The sequence below is a fragment of the Lissotriton helveticus genome, chromosome 8 (assembly GCF_964261635.1).
Source record: "Lissotriton helveticus chromosome 8, aLisHel1.1, whole genome shotgun sequence".
Taxonomy (NCBI): domain Eukaryota; kingdom Metazoa; phylum Chordata; class Amphibia; order Caudata; family Salamandridae; genus Lissotriton; species Lissotriton helveticus.
The window spans coordinates 1416079895-1416097266 of NC_136069.1; positions in this window are offsets into that span (position 1 = coordinate 1416079895).

A 17372-nucleotide genomic window follows, 5' to 3' on the forward strand; every position below is an offset into this window, starting at 1 on the left:
ACCTTTTGCCAAGGAGAAGAACCAAGGAAGCTGCAGGAGTATGACTGCCCCTCTGCCAGTGTGCTGTTTGCTGGGTTGGTCTGCATGGGTTGCTTCATTGCCAAGGAAAGGATAAGGAACTTTTAAGGATTTTCATCATCTACAGAATATTCTCCAAGGGCTTGAACTGTGCTTGCCTCCTGCTGAAGGCTCAGGAACAAAAGACTTCATGTCCAGCTACCCCTCTGAATTTTCTAGCTGTGAATTCTATCTACAGACATTTGTTTGTCGCTGGGAGCTGGAAGCGCGACGCTTCGAGAGAAAGCGTGTCGCCGGCGCAGCTGAAACCGTCACATCGCCGGAGAAGCGAGCCGTCGCCGCATCGTCCCTGGACAAATATTTTCATCGAAGCTGCCTGCTGTCGCATCACCGGAGAAGCGTGCAGCCATCGAGAGAGTCGCCATCGTATCACCAGAGAAGTGTGTCGCAGGGCCTGTCGCGGCTCAAAGTACAGAGTCATCGCAAGGCTGCCTGGGTGCCTACGCATCATCATCGTAGCGTCATCGCATCGTCGCATCAAGGGCGCTATCTTCTCGCATCGCAACCGGATCCTTGCATCAAGGTGCCATCTTGCGCACCGCAACAGGCCCGCTGGGCCAGAAGCTATGCATCACCTCCGCACCGGTAAGGATCACGACGCATCCCCTACTCTGCGCAAGCATTGAGGCATCATTTCCCCCGGATGACGGAACCGACGCATCTCCCCTTTCGTAAGCCTTTTGTTTACTTTGCGTTACGAATCCAGGTACTTTGTTGAGAACTTTGTCGCATTTATCATCAACTTGAACTAAGTAACTTTTATCATCTTTAAAGCAATCTTAATTGTAGTATTGTGGATTTTTGTCATTTGTGGTCTTGTGTTAAGTCTATATAAAGAATACTTATTTTTATATAACCAAAATGTGTTGTGTCCATCTGTAGTGTTTTTACTGTATTACTGTGTATATTCACAAATGCTTAACACACTGCCTCTGAGATAAGCCTGTCTGCTCGGGCCAAGCTACCAAGGGGTGGAGCAGGGGTTATTAAGGAGTGAAATCCCCTTATCCTGACTTAGAAGTAAGGGTCCCCATTTGGACAAAGGTGAATACCATTGCCAACTAGAGACCCCCCGATCTAACACTGTGCAAAAAGGAAAGCTACCATACTTTGAAACTTCCTTTTGCCACCTTTTTAATTTTTTTCTGAATGTTGTTTACATTTCCATTTGAGTTTTAGAGTCAAGAGAAACTGTGAATACACTGGGCCCGTCACAACACCAAATTCTACAGCTGTTGGTCTGACTTGTTAATTGCTTCTTCACTGGAAAGGACCCTTCCAAACTAATGTAGGCCAAATTATTCATCCGGGATGGGAGCTGTTTTCTCATTCAAGATTGACAAGGAAACCCTGGAGTTAGGCTTGTAAAATGTGCACTGCCCTATAGCTGGCATCTGTGCAGTATGTAAAATATATTAAATATAATGGAGTCCTTTTTATCGACGTCTTCATTTAAAACATATAGAATGACTACTCATCCTCTCTCTTTAACACCGAAATATGTGTCCCATTTTTATCTCCATGTCGCATTATTACCTTTCACAAGTTGTCACATCACCAGAAAACGAAAGCACAACTCTCGGTAGATGATTCAGCATTCTCACACTATCCTCTACCTGAGCTCTCTCTTTTTACAGCAAATGGCCCCTTCCCATTTCTGGGGGCCTCTGACCCCCACTTCCCCACCTCCAGCGGAGGGTGTGATGGCGCTGCAGGCCAGAGACTGAGTCAGGGTCCTAAAAAATGACTCTACACCTCCCCCCGTTTAAACACTGTTGGAAGGTGGTTCTGAACATCTGAGCCGCCTGGATTTTTCACTTTTTGAACACCTAATTGTTGAGCTTTTACTTTGGGAGAGCCTCATAGGTTGGGACTCACCCAGAGTGACCTCATGTGTATTTTACTGGTGTCCCCCTGGCGCGAGTAGGTCACGGCACTGCAGCCAGAGCAAGGGGCATGCAGACATGTGTGTACATGCATGTGCACAAGTGTAAGGGCTGCGCTGGAGAGATTCCTAGCATGCACAGCCCAGGAGCAGCTACAAAGTGAATGGTGTGGCAGGAAACATGTGTGGATATTATTGTTTAAATGTAAATTGTATTGATATCACTGAGTTATGTTGATTATCATGTGCTAGTGGGATGGTACTTTCCAGGAAATTATTGCATACAAATGCTCTAAGCCATATTGTACACCTTTGAACCCTAACACTACATGCACTACATCTGCATGAGGAGGATGTCTTCTCAAGAGATAGGGACAACAACTGATCCCTACATCATTGGTGGGATATAGGGGTGGATTGACCTTTGGGGGACAGAAGAGGTAGGGGGTCCTGGGAGATTCCTGTACTTTTTTTGGGCAGGGAAGGTTTACACAGAATGCAGCCCAGATATCCTTCCCCGGCTGAAATGTTATTGTCATTGGTGCAGGCCAAAACCACTGGAAGGGTGGAGCAGGAGGTTTCTTTACCCTGGGTAGTAACACCCCAGGAGTTCCCATGGTGGGGGACCACAAGAAACTTTTCCCACGGTGGGAGGAGGGCGTGGTAGAGTTGTGTGTCTGGCAGGCCCCTCAGGTTAAATGGTAGGGTAGGTGATCAACCCAGGGGTAGCCCATGGTAGTGGTTGGCCCCAAAGGAGGGTAGTGCTCAAGCAGGATGTGAAGTGGTAGCCCCTAGGTACACTAGGTGGGCTAGGCAACCCAGTGGAGATCTGAGCGTGGGTGATGTGCTCCCTAGATTCGAGGTGAAGGGCTAGTGGTGGACCCTGAGGTTTCAGGATTGGGTTGGTGGTTACCCAAGGAAGCAACAGGATGTCATTCTGGAGCTGGTGTTGTGAACCTGAAGTGGTGGCTGGAGAGATGCCTAGCCAGTAACCAGTCAGGTAGGTCTTGTGAGACTTGGATCTGAGGACTAGTAGCATGGAGTTGTTCCACTAGCTCAATGCAGGAGGTGGACTTCTGAAAGGTAGCACCACCCTGAACGCAGGTGGGGCCCATCTTAAGTGAAGGGACCCTGTGTTTCCAATATGGGTGGTGCAGGCCTAGCTGGGATCTTAGGGTCCCTGGCTGAGTGTGGTAGTACCACCCCGAAGGCAGGTGGGACCCTGCTCTTCAGAAGGGTTGGCGCAGGCCATCCAGAGATCATGAGGGTCCCTGGTCGTTCTCCCAAGGTGCTGCCCGGAGACCGGGGAGAGCTAAAAGAGGTGGGCCTGGGTGTAGCTAACTCGGGGCCCACAGGCTCTTTAAAGTTACTCTGGGAGGAGAGCGCGCCTCTAGGAGGGAAGGGGGCATAGGCCTGGTTCTGGCAGTTGAAAACAAGGAAGTGGTCTCAGTTCCCGGGGTAGATTCGGTGCAGACCTACTGACGGAGGAATGACCTGTAGGTTGTCTGATGAGGCACCCTCAGTGTTCTTCCCTGGCACTGCCAGTGTGGTAGTGAGGCCGTTCTGAGTTCCTGTCAGAGAGCCAGACCAGTGGCCAAAGTTGCTTTTCTGTGTGGGGAAAGTACGAGTGGCTGTGCTTTCTTTAAGGAAGACAGTCATCCCGAAAGGGTGGTGGCAGCTGAATGACCCCAGCGGCAGGCTGATGGTGAGGGTCCAGAGAAGTTGCATCTTTGGGGTGCAAGGAACAAAAGCGAAGAGGGAAATTGTTGGAACAAACTCTGGAAGGGAGACCAGCTAGCGACCCCAGGTATGGGATGTAGACCTATCCCAGAAGACCGCATTGGTGCTGAGGCACTGTATGCTTGTCCAGAGAAGTGGTAGGCATAGTGTTGCATGACCAAGGGCAAAGGTAAGCCTAGTTAGGCTGACTCCATGTAGACTGTGAGTGACCTGGAGGTAGCTAACCTAGAGCCCGGAGGGTTCTTAGGGTAGTCTGGGATCCCTTTCATGAGTGGAGGTCTCATGGATGGGAGGAATAGGTGGTCTGAGCGGATAACTGGTAAGTAAGCGGAGTCTGGTCACAACCCCTTATAACTAGTTATCACTGACTATGGGAAGAATACCTATGTAAAGTGGCTATTTCTTTCCTGTATGATCCAGATGCGTGTGGTGTGTGTTAGAAGGTGGTTCTGACCATCTAAGACACCTGGATATTTCATGCTTTGAACACCTATTTGTTGAGATTTTACTGTGGGAGAGCCTCATAAGTTGGGACTCACCCATAGTGAACTCACGATGAAAGGGACTGCATGTGTATTTTAATTCTGTATCCTGGGCGCGAGTAGGTCACAGTGCTGCAGCCAGAGCAAGGGGCAAGGGTCTGGTTACATGCAGACACATGTGTACATGCATGTGCACAAGTGTAAGGGCTGCCCTGGGGAGAATCCTAGCGTGTGCAGCTACATAATGAATGGTATGGCAGGACTTATGCAGAGCTGGGTGGTGACATGGAATAGACTTTCTACAATGGGAAGAAACATTTGAGGGAAAGTCAGTGCACTTTACTGTTTTCACCCCATTACTCTCCTATGAGGATGGGGAGGACATGGGCTAGTTTCACATTCCTATGGCCTACAAATTCCAGACATGCACTAAAGTCCACTGTAAATTATATGAGAAGAAGTATTCTGCAGAGTCCAAAGTCATATTTGTACTGCTTTTGGGTCATCCAGAAATGTCATATTTCTCTGAGTCAGCTCATACCCAGGGCCTGCCTGGAGCTGACCCTGCCAGGCTGAATTAATGACCTTCCTCCCCAAGCTGTAGCATCAGTGGCCTAGCCCTGCACGACAAGCATTCCAAGGGCGAAGGCCTCCACTCCAAAAAGAGAAGATGGGTGGAGCTACCGGTTAATCCATCAGCAGCTGACACGAGGTGCCAGGCACCAAGCTTCTCTGGAGAGATGGTAGCGAGGGGGGAAGGGGCTTTCAGATACCATGTGGCATGAGACCTCTGGACGCTGCCATTTTGAACAAACCCAGAAGCCTGGGCAGGAAAGAGGGAGCAAGGGCAGAACAGTGATGTGTCGCTGTTTGATAGGGCAAACAGAGACATCCTGCCAGCCACCGCCCCATTTCTTTAAAAGAGTTTGTACAGGAAGAGGAGCCTTCTCTGGGGTGGGGTCTGCTGAGGATGACTGGTGCTGGAGCCTGGCACCATGGGAAGCTGGATGGAAGAACCTCCAGACTGACCCAGGACCCTTACTTGCACCAAAAGGGGAGACCAGGACAAGTGACCAGAAGCTTTGGCCTCTGCACAAGGAGAAGAGAGGCCCAGGAAGAGGGCAAGGCAAAAGGCTGGTGTAGGGAGCCATTGAAGACTGCTCCCTGCTGCATTCACCCTTCTTGAGATAAAGAGGGTGAAAGAAAGTGCTCCCAGTGGCTGGGGGTGCCACCAGGAGCAATAGGAGGCCAAAATCTGAAAGATCGGTCCCCTGGGGGCTGAGATAAGACCTCCAGAAGGTAGGCGAAAGTTGACCTTTGGCCAACCTAGGACAAAGCGGGTGTGGCTCTGCCGCGGTCCAGAAAATGTCCCCGGGGTTGGGTCGGGTCCCGGGGGCTGCCCCCAACAGAAGATAAGTCGGGGAGCGCCGTTGTGCCCACCCTGGCCCCGCCGATAATGGAGGCAGGGGAGTTCCGTCGGGCTCCCTGTGAAACTGCTCCCTGAGGTGCCAGGAGCCTACCCTGGCCTCCCGTCATGCCCCCTTGCAAGAGAACACAAGCCATGGAGCGCTGTTGCGCTCCCTGTGTAGAATTCCCCAAGGGCCTGGGATCCCACCTCTGGGCCCGTCGCTCCGAAGGTAAGCTGGGGACCACCATTGCGCTCCCCGTGACGATTGCCCCTGGGCCCACAATTCCAACTCTGGGCCCCAATGAGTCGCACGCCCCCTGGTTGGAGGAAGGCAGGGGAGTGCCTGTGCACTCCCCTGCGGTCCGGTCGCGGGCAGACCAGAAGAGAGGTGCCGGCTCCTGCTGTAGTACGCAAGGGTGCTGGCCAGACAGGGAGCCGGCGGGAGCCACCAGGGGTGGGCTCCTCGAGTTGCTCTCCAGCGAGCATACGGTGCAGCACGGGGTTCCCAGATGGGACAGGGACAGGGACCCAGAGAAGAAGAGAGAAGTTGCAAGGGAACCTGGCCCCAAAAAGCAGTTGGCTCTCCGAGCTGCCAGACTCACCTGGGAGTCCCGGTGGGTCCGGGCCCTCCAACGAGGCCAGAAGGTGGCGGGAGGCCGCCGGCCGGGCAACTCTGCTCTTCCCGATGTAGTGGGAGAGCCACTGCTCTAATATGCACAGGCCTTTTGAAACGCGCCCCATAATGCCCTGCAGGGCCCAAGAAGGTTTTCGAAAGAAACCGGCTTGTTGGTGGCGTGTGGTTGCCCTAGGAGGATGGAGTCACTGCCAAATGCAGGGAAAGTTGCAGGGTGAGCTGCAGGAGCAACACAGTCTCCACTAGCACGAAGAGAAAGTCCCCTCTGTGTCTCCTGGGACTCCAAAGAAATAACCCCTCAAGGGCTCAGCACAGGCAGCAACAGCATCCTGTGGCTGAAATGTTTGTTCTTCAGCTTGGGGTGTGGTAAGGATTGTACCAAAGACTGAAATGTGAAGGGTTGAGTTTGGGGGGATGTCTGTTAGAGGGCATCCCCTGGAGGTGAAGAGGTTTAGGTACACCAGAAATGCATTTACCCATGTTATTTCTTTTTAGAGGGATTGAACGTCAGATGTGTAATGTGAAATACCTGTCAAATGTGTAATGTGAAGTACCTGTGAATGGTGGAGTCATAAGCGAACTGGGGTTATGTTGCCAGATATTCCTGCTAGGCTGGCTGTATATGCTTAACCCTGTGATTCAACTGTGATGCCTTTTAGGGGTTTTAATTGCAATGCATTACAACTGTGATCAACTAAGATGAGTACCTCATTTAAAGTGATACCCAAACATGTATTCTTTCTACTGTGTTAGGGGAAGAACAACCCAGACTGTTAGCCACTAAAATGTAGAGGTGTATACGATATGGACAGTATGAGATGCTCAGTCAGGGTTATGTGTCCCCAGGGCAGGTGTACCTATTTATAATGCTTGTTGAGATGATGGAATAGGCTGCCACTCGGATGGTGGCCGTGGGCCAGGCCCTTGCTCCAGGTTTTGTCAACCCACTGCATTAGGGGGCAGGATGATGTGCATACATGGGAGTGGTGGTACTAGACACCCTCCCCCTGCGGGAGGGGTGGATATGTTCTACAATGTCACAAAATAATTCCAACAACTTATGTATATTTGTAAATTGGTGCATACTATTAAGTAGTGTGTGTGTTTAACAAATGTACTCTTACTGTTATAAAGCAAAGTACAGACTGGATAATCAATTATTGAGTGTTATTTCTGCGCACCTGTAATGGCAATTACTAGCCCATACCACCTCCCTTGAGTAAGCCTTAGACTGCTCTGCAACGCTACCCTTTGAGAGTCATGCACTACAATAGGGTATTTGGTTCCCAGTGAAGGACAAATGTGACATGTTATTTGTGCAGGCCTCACAGATACTGCCACCTTTAAAAAAAAAACACCTACCCAACAATGTTACAAATTTGATGTTTTCAATCAGTCTGCAAGATCTGGTTATCACTCTGCCAGACCAAGTTTTTTTCTGGAGGGAGCATCAGCTTGTTGACCTCCTGGTCAGGCAGTCCAAGAATTGCCTCATGAGACCATGCTGCCAAGCTTGAGGATTCTGGCAAAAGGAACATTACTGTGGTAAGGTGGGGACTCTTGAGCACGCCATTAGCAAACGTAACAAGTTAGAACAATTTAATTGATGCGTCTTGGCAAGGAAATAGTGGTCAACAATTTTATTCAAAGTGTCCACGTGTTGAATCAATAATACGTTGTTTTAAACATCAATCTTCATCTCAAATCATCATAAATTCAAATGAAAATTCAATTTTCATCATAGTACATATTCACCCCGATGCATTTCGAGCCGGGAAGGCTCTTCTTCAGGGGGTTAGGTATCTAAAAGAAAACAAACCGAGGGTAAGTGGAATAAACGAGAGGCCGAGGCTAGACTGAACTACGTAGTGCGGGGTGCTGAGTTACGGAAGCGTGTGTAGTAGTAAAGATGAAGGTGACCGGGGGAAGGGGGGTGTAGTGGTCGGTGCGGGCGGGAGTGAAAAGGGAGCGAGTAGAACCCAGAGAAAGGAGCATATTAAGTGGCTGGGTGGGATTGGTGGGTCCGATAACAAAAAACGTACCTAAATGTGCAAAACGTGATAGGACCGGTGACAAATGTGCTCGACAAACGTATTGGGTAACGCGTGTAATGTGAATGGTAGGAAGTGCGGTGCTTAGCAAGTGCGCGGCGAAAATGAAAAGTGTGGTATGAATCTACGAAAATTGTGTGGCAACGAACCAAAACAACTAGCGAAGAGAAAAACAGGAAAACGATAGCTTACCAGGGTAACCGGTGAATCGAAAACGTGTCTGCCCATCAAGGGATGCGTTTGTGGATAGAATGCCGGAACGACCGGGACAAGGATATAGAGATGGGACTGGCGTGGTCCGTCTGAGAGAGTGAGAACGGACGTGCATGGTGAGCTACAGGGGAATGCGGAAGTGTACCGAGTGGAAACACGGTGAAACCAACAAAGGGTCAATACTAAACGAATAGAAAAGTTCAAAGGAAAAATGGACAAGTGCATAAGAATGTAATTGTCAGTGGAAACTGAACTAGATGCACCACAATGTAGAGAACAAGAATGTAAAGAAAAAAGTGAAACAAAATGAGGAGGAGTTAGAAAAAGAGTGTAAACGAGGATCTGAGTGCGAAGAAAAAGTTGAAAACGCCAGAAAAAAGAGGGTAATGGTAGGAAAAAGTGGAAGAAGAAAATTGAGAGGAAGGTCAGCTAAAGGGATGAGACAAAGGGTAGTTTAAGAGCTGCCATCAGAGAAAACAATGTAGTGCAATGAGGGTACAATATGGACAAATCAGAGGAAACTGCTGTATTCTAGTCTTTCATTGAGTCCTTTGGGAGCAATGGCTTGCATCTTATGGATCCAGAATAGTTCTCTTTGTAAGAGATACTTCTTGGGGTCGATACCAGTGGTTTTTTTCACTACTTCCAGGATTTGGAAGCGAATTTGGCTGAGTGTGTGATTGTGTTGCGTATAATGAACTGCTAGGATGGATTTCATGTTCATGAGCAACAAACTAACGCCAGAGGAGCTCAAACAAACACTTACAGATATTAACACTCAACTCGATAACTATACTAAGGAGATCAATGAACGCAAACTTAGAAAATTCAAAAGAGACACGGTCGACTACAAATTAGGGGAAGTTTACAACTGGGCCGAAATATATGCAGCGCGACGACAACAAAGACAACAGTTCAACAAATCGACTGACGGTGATACTTCATGTTCTGACGGTCCAAACGCCAGAGACCTCCAGGACAACCACAATCACAACCATCACAAACTACCACACCACCTAGTGGGATAATAACCGCTCAACCCACCACCTCTAGTACAGTTTCGGCTTCTTTTTTAGAGTTAGGTACCGCCGGAACCGGCGATCCAGGAGGTCACAATACAAACAACTCACAGCATCCCATTGCCAAGTCGACACGGAGTCATCGAACCTAGTTATGAACATCTCACACACTCAGATTTCTTCTATTCAGATGCAAGCCTTACTGAAAGGCACTTCTTTCGTCCCTACGTACTTTACCACCGACCTTGAAACCAAAGTAAGCTTCTACAAGTTTATGCGAGTTCTCCGTTTAAGACACTTCTTTGCTAATGTTTGTCAACCACAACAATCTCCAAATGATAACACCATCATGGATTTACGTCCACCGAGTACCTTCATGGCGCCTGTTAGCCATAAAACCCTTGACCTGTTCGAAGCCTTAGTCCAGAAAGATCTACTAACGATAAAGCTGCACACTGCACACTGCAAATCCAATTTAACTAAAGGAGAAAAGATTGCCATCTCTCAATTGGCTAACAATCCTGCCATTACCATTTGCAAAGCAGACAAAGGGGGTGCCCTTGTAATTCTTGATACCCAATTCTACACTGACAGTGTACACTCTCATTTACAGGACACTAACATCTACCTAGAAATCGACCATGACCCCTCCATCGAATCAACGCCATTCTCCGGTCTTCCATTGATAAAGCTGCTGCCGAAGGTACCATTACAGACACAGACAGAAGATTTCTATTTAAATCCCATCCTCAAATTCCATATCTTTATATGGTACCCAAAGTGCACAAACACCCGCAGAGACCTCCATTCAGACCGATCGTTAGCACAAGAAACTCCATTCACGAGCCTATTGGCACTTATCTGGACAGACACTTGCAATCAGCAGTCAAACAAATGCCTAGTTTCATTCAGGATACCACGGATTTTTTAAAGAAACTACAAACTGTGATTCTTGATCCAACTGAACCAATTTTGCTATGTACCATCGACGTTAATTCGTTGTATACGTCCATACCTCACGACCTGGGTCTGCAAGCAGTGGAATCCATATTACTTCAGTCTTCAAAGCCCTTAAACCTTCAAGTTTTCCTCATGGAACTTCTTCAATTTACACTTTTTCACAGTTACTTCAAATTCAAAGACAGATTCTACATCCAATTGTCCGGAGTCGCGATGGGCAACTGCGAGGCAACTGCCTATGCTAATTTATTTATGCACGAATATGAAATGACCAACATTCTAACCATCCCATCCTGGAGAAATCATCTAAAATGTTATGGTCGATACATCAACGACATTTTTTTGATGTGGTCTGGAACAGAACTTCAATTGGTTACCGCCATTCAAACTCTCAACGCAATTAATGACAGAATCCAATTCACCCACACGATAAGCCCCACAAGAATCGCGTTTCTTGATGTAGACATTCAATTGAAAGATAATGTCCTGAAAACATCCATATACACCAAATCAACCGACCGCAACAACTTCCTCCATCATACCAGTGTTCACCAACCCAGCTTAAAAAGACACTTACCGTATCCACAGTTGTTACGAGCCAAAAGGATTGCTTTCACAGTTGACAATTACAATCAAGATTGCAAAATGATCAAAAACAAATTCTTAAACAGAGGCTACCCTGCTCAACTAGTAGAAACAGCACATGAGAAAGTAACTAAAATTGAACGCAACACCTTACTAAAGTCTAAAGTCACAGCACAAGCTACAGTTACACGCAGTGTGTTTGTTTCGAAATTTTCTACTTCAAGCAAAATCATTAAAAACTTCATTAAGAATCACTGGCAAGTGCTACAACTGGAACCTGACTTCAATCAGATTTTCCAACATCAACCAATATTCGCATACCAAAGATACAAGAATCTTCAACAAATGCTCAAACCACGCCAAGAGACTACACAAATCTATAAAGGAACGATCCCTTGCCACAACTGTGCTAATTGTAACAGTATTATTCTTGGCAACACCGCTCTACACCCTTCACAAGGAACCGTGATTCGGCTGAAAGTGAAGGCAACCTGTGACACCAGTAATGTCGTTTATCTTTTAAAATGCCCTTGTGGCCTACCATATGTGGGGAAAACCGAACGAAAGATAAAAACCAGACTAACTGAGCATCGTAGCAACATTCAAACAAAGAACATGAAATCCATCCTAGCAGTTCATTATACGCAGCAAAATCACACACTCAGCCAAATTTGCTTCCAAATCCTGGAAGTAGTGAAAAAACCCACTAATATCGACCCCAAGAAGTATCTCTTACAAAGAGAACTATTCTGGATCCATAAGATGCAAGCCATTGCTCCCAAAGGACTCAATGAAAGACTAGAATACAGCAGTTTCCTCTGATTTGTCCTTATTGTACCCTCATTGTACTACATTGTTTTCTCTGATGGCAGCTCTTAAACTACCCTTTGTCTCATCCCTTTAGCTTACCTTCCTCTCAATTTTCTTCTTCCACTTTTTCCTACCCTTACCCTCTTTTTTCTGGCGTTTTCAACTTTTTCTTCGCACTCAGATCCTCGTTTACACTCTTATTCTAACTCCTCATTTTGTTTCACTTTTTTCTTTACATTTTTGTTCTCTACATTGTGGTGCATCTAGTTCAGTTTCCACTGACAATTACATTCTTATGCAATTGTCCATTTTTTCTTTGAACTTTTCTATTCGTTTAGTATTGACCCTTTGTTGGTTTCACCGTGTTTCCACTCGTTACACTTCCGCATTCCCCTGTAGCTCACCATGCACGTCCGTTCCCACTCTCTTAGACGGACCACGCCAGTCCCATCTCTATATTCTTGTCCCGGTCGTTCCGGCATTCTATCCACAAACGCTTCCCTTGACGGGCAGACATGTTTTCGATTCACCAGTTACTCTGGTAAGCTATAGTTTTCCTGTTTTTCTCTTCGCTAGTTATTTTGGTTCGTTGCCACACCATTTTCGTAGATTTATACCGCACTTTTCATTTTCGCCGCACACTTGCTAAGCCCCGCACTTCCTACCATTCACGTTACACGCGTTACCCAATACGTTTGTCGAGCACATTTGTCACCGGTCCTATCACGTTTTGCACATTTAGGTACGTTTTTTGTTATCGGACCCACCAATCCTACCCAGCCACTTAATATGCTCCTTTCTCTGGGTTCTACTTGCTCCCTTTTCACTCCCACCCGCACCGACCACCACACCCCCTTCCCCCGGTCACCTTCATCTTTACTACTACACACGCTTCCGTAACTCAGCACCCCGCACTACGTAGTTCAGTCTAGCCTCGGCCTCCTGTTTATTCCACTTACCCTCGGTTTGTTTTCTTTTAGATACCTAACCCCCTGAAGAAGAGCCTTCCCGGCTCGAAATGCATCGGGGTGAATATGTGCTATGATGAAAATTGAATTTTCATTTGAATTTATGATGATTTGAGATAAAGATTGACGTTTAAAACAATGTATTATTGATTCAACACGTGGACACTTTGAATAAAATTGTTGACCACTATTTCCTTGCCAAGACGCATCAATTAAATTGTTCTAACTTGTTACATTTGCTAATGGCGTGCTCAAGAGTCCCCACCTTACCACAGTAAGGTTCTTTATGCCAGTTTTACGCCAGCACCTCCCGGACAGCAGGTGAACCTCCTGAGCACCCCGACCTTATGAACTCGAATTACGCTCATTATTACCTTTTCATTACATGTGAGTGCAGCGATTTCCCCACTAAGCTTGAGGATTCATTAGAGTTTGGGCTTTTTCAGTGGCTCGGATGTGTGACGCAGTTCTGGTTACTGACTTTCAAGGTCGAGGTGCTGTGACCGTGTTGCCTTTGACTGCAGTGAATTGTAGTGGTTGAGTGTTGAATGAGGTGTCTGCTTTCTTTTGTTGTATTTGCTTGGGTACCTCCTAGTCACCGGGTATAAAGACTGTCACCTACACCCACCACCTGATGACTGCATGAGCTTTCATTTTCAACTTCTTCTCTCGGCCTGTAGCGCAAACTATGTCCAAGCTTACCAGACATTCAGATGTCCACTGTGGTAACTTGGAGCACAGGGATCGCCTGAGAATGAGGACTTTCCTCTGTTATTAAGTGTGGAGGGATCAGGTATGCTCTCAAACTTTGGCAGAGTGCGTCTTGCAGTACAAGTCATTCCTCACTGGCTCTTTGTGCAGTATATTTGAGTGTTCCCATGAATCACTCTACAATTCCATTGTCCTAAGGCCAGAGCATGGTTATGTATTGGTGTTTGAAATCAAGACCTCTCAGGAAGCTTTTGAAATCAACGCTGGTGATTGTTGGCCCATTGTCAGACTTCAGAGTTATGGGAGACCCCCAGGTTGGACCTGAGGTCTTGAGGTATTTCATCACAGCTTTTTCAAATGCGAGTAGTTCTATGGGTAGAGTGCTGTCCATTGGGGTGAATTTTGATGTGGGTTTGGGCTTCGCATTTGAAAAAGCTGTGATGAAAGACCTCAATGACCTGGACCCACAGAACAAACAGATTTTCCAGAATATCACCAAATAAGAAAGGAAAGCCATACAGAAACTCAGCAGCAATCCTGAGTTAGTAATAAAACCAGCAGATAAGGGAGGAGCGAAGGTCATACAACCCAAAAAACAATATGACCAAGAATGCAAACGACTCCTACAAGATCAACGCAATTATGAGGTTCTCCATCATGATCCCACAGAAAGGATTAACATCAAAATCTCCACCATGGTAGAAGAAGCATTAGCACACAATTGTGTGACAAAAAATGAAGGTGAATTTTTATGTCAAGAGAATCCTATAAAACCTTATCTATATACCATCCTCAAAATTCACAAGCATCTAGACAATCCACCATGCCGTCCAATTGTATCTGGCATTGGATCGATTCTAGAGCCAGTTTCAAAATTTGCAGATGCCTTTTTAAGACCCATGGTGCAAAGAACATCCACCTACCTCAGAGACACCATAGACGTCCTGATTCTTCCGGAAAACCTGACTTTTGACCCCGACAACCAACTACTAATATGTTGTGATGTTGAAAGTTTATACACCAGTCTCCCCAACAAAGAGACATTAAACATCATTGAAGAGGTACTTTTTGAGGATGACTGGGAATTCCAAACACTAAGAAATGTTATCATGGAGTGTTGTAATCTGGCCCTCAAAGAGAATTTCTTTGAATATGAAAACACCTTATATCTCCAGAAGCATGGGACCAGCACGGGGAGCACATTTGCTCCCAGCATAGATGGTCTCTACATGTACCATCTTGAAACAACTAAAATACTACACCCAAGCAACCCCTTTCGAAAACACATCAATACCTGGAAAAGGTATATTGATGACATTTTCATGATATGAGATGGGGATGAAACAACGGCAGAACAGTTCATCTCTTGGTTGAACTACCAGGAAGACTTCCTCAAGTTCACAAGCACAATTTCCAATAAAGTCCTAGTATTTCTAGACCTCAACATTTTTCCAGAAGAAGGCAGGTTGATGACAACCACACGCTTTAAAAGCACATCCAAGAACTGTCTCCTCATGTACCAAAGCTTTAATCTGAAACACTTGAGAGACAATCTTCCTTATGGACAATTTTTATGGTTGAGACGCAATTGCACGGAGATTGCCAATTTCAAGTCCCAATCAAAAGATCTGCGGAAAAAACTGGAGGTATGTCAATACCCGGACAAAATAATAGATCAAGCTTACAAAAGGGCATGCAACAACTGCAGGGAAAGCTTGATTGAGAAGGCCTAGTCTAAACAGGAAGACAAACGACCTTTTTTGTATCACCACAAACAAACTCAAATCAGGTGACCAAAATATTCATAAAACATTGGAAAATTCTAAATAGTGGAGGTCTAGATATCCATAAGCCTATGTTCTCACAAAGAAGAGGCAAAAGCATCTGAGACATGCTAGTCCACACCAGACCACAAAAGAGGGAAGAATCACACCTATCGATTAGTATGGGCAAGGCCATCACCCCTGTGGCAGGTGCAAAGTCTGCCATCTCACCAAGAAGAGTTAAGACCTGCAATTCCAAAACGGCTCCTCATGGGAACAGAGGAAGTTCACCACATGCAACAGCCACAATGTTGTTTACCTAATCACATGCCCATGCAAACCTGAGTACGTTGGCATGACCACCAGACCAGTAAAAATAAGAATAGGTGAACACAAGAGCAGCATCAAATGTAAAAAGACCAGTACAAAAATGGCTTCACATTTCCTGGATAAAGGCCACAAACCGGATGATATTTCATGGACCATCACTGAACAAGTAAACAACGACAAATATCTATTTGAAAAGGAACAGAGATGGGTATTCCGTCTTAAAACTAACCTAAAAGGCCTGAACGATGAAATCCCGTGGGGGCAACTGTGATCTTAGCAGAACACTGACAGTTTTCTAACTGAACAAAGCAGCCGGCAACTATAACCAGCTTATTCAAGCCAGAAATTTTGCTTCATCTCACCATGAGGACATATAAAGAAAAGCATGTTTTGAAATGCCATATAGGATAGGAAACCATTTATACTAAGGTATACTATTCCTTGACTTTTTTGTTAAAAAAAAACATTCGTTTTGGCCTAATATCAGGACTTAATAAAGTAGCAGGTCACACATCACCTTTTTGCACCCCTCGTACCACTCTAGTTTTTCATTAAATCGCATTGAGTACGAGGCAAAAACCAACCAATGAGATAGGACCGGCATTGCAAAAGCGTAATAGATAAGGTAGAACATTGCGCTGAACAAATCGACCCTTCTAATCACGCTCTAGTTCTTTCAGCGTGTAAATTCAACCCCTTTGCTTTTACAACAGAGGGTGATGGTATAGAGCTAGGAGATGCCGATAATTGTCGGCCATCTTTGTTTACGTTCCACTCATCGTGTCAGACAAATACACTTCCGTTTTCCCCAAACGGAAGTAGAGGCGGCGGGCCAGCACTTAGAGATGCTTTTTTCACAGTCGTTTTCCTCGTTAGGGAGAACGATAAATATCTCAGTGTCAGTTACATGAATGTAACCCACGGAGCCGCACCGAGGCTTTACAGAGAGGTATTACCAGCGGTAAAGTGAGTAAGGCTACGGCCAGAAGTCTCTAATCTATGGCCATTTTGCATGACAGGTCATACTCATTTTTTAACATGCTTACTTTTCACAGTGACCGCGTGAATAGACCTCTGATGCCAAGCTCATGGGGCACAATAACAATTGATAAATGTGTATATATTTAAGAACTACTTTGATTCAATCGCTTTATATGAATGCATTTAAAATAAGATGTCATTATTTTTTCGACACCATCTCGCTAAGACAATGAGCGGCCATTTGCGCAATTGACTACTTTTTATGTAGTCCTAAGGCATACCACTGTACAATATTTATTTCCGCTCCCAGGGTTTTCCCGGAAACAACCGACATACGAAGCAATTTACAAATCCCTTGACATTGCATCTGTTAAATTGCTGAAACGTCCCGCAAAAATATGTAAACATTTTGTCTTGTTCCTAAAAGTAAGCGTGAATCATGTGTGTGTGAGTTCTGTATTGCTACCAAATAACGGAAAAATGACTTCAAATAATGATGAATTTCGCCTATTCAAACATAGAGGATCACAAAACTAAGAATCCTTTAAAAGAAAGAGAAAAGACTATGAGAAAACTATGAAAAATATATCACTTATATCAAAGAAAAAATATATCACTTCTTTCAACAGGTTTACCTGAAATCTACGTAACAATGATGTGTTAAAATGAAAAAAGTTTCAGAAAATTGTTTTGATCCCTTTTTCTCCTTTTTCTTCTTTTGTTTTTCTTTTCAGAGACCAGACTAGGTCATCAT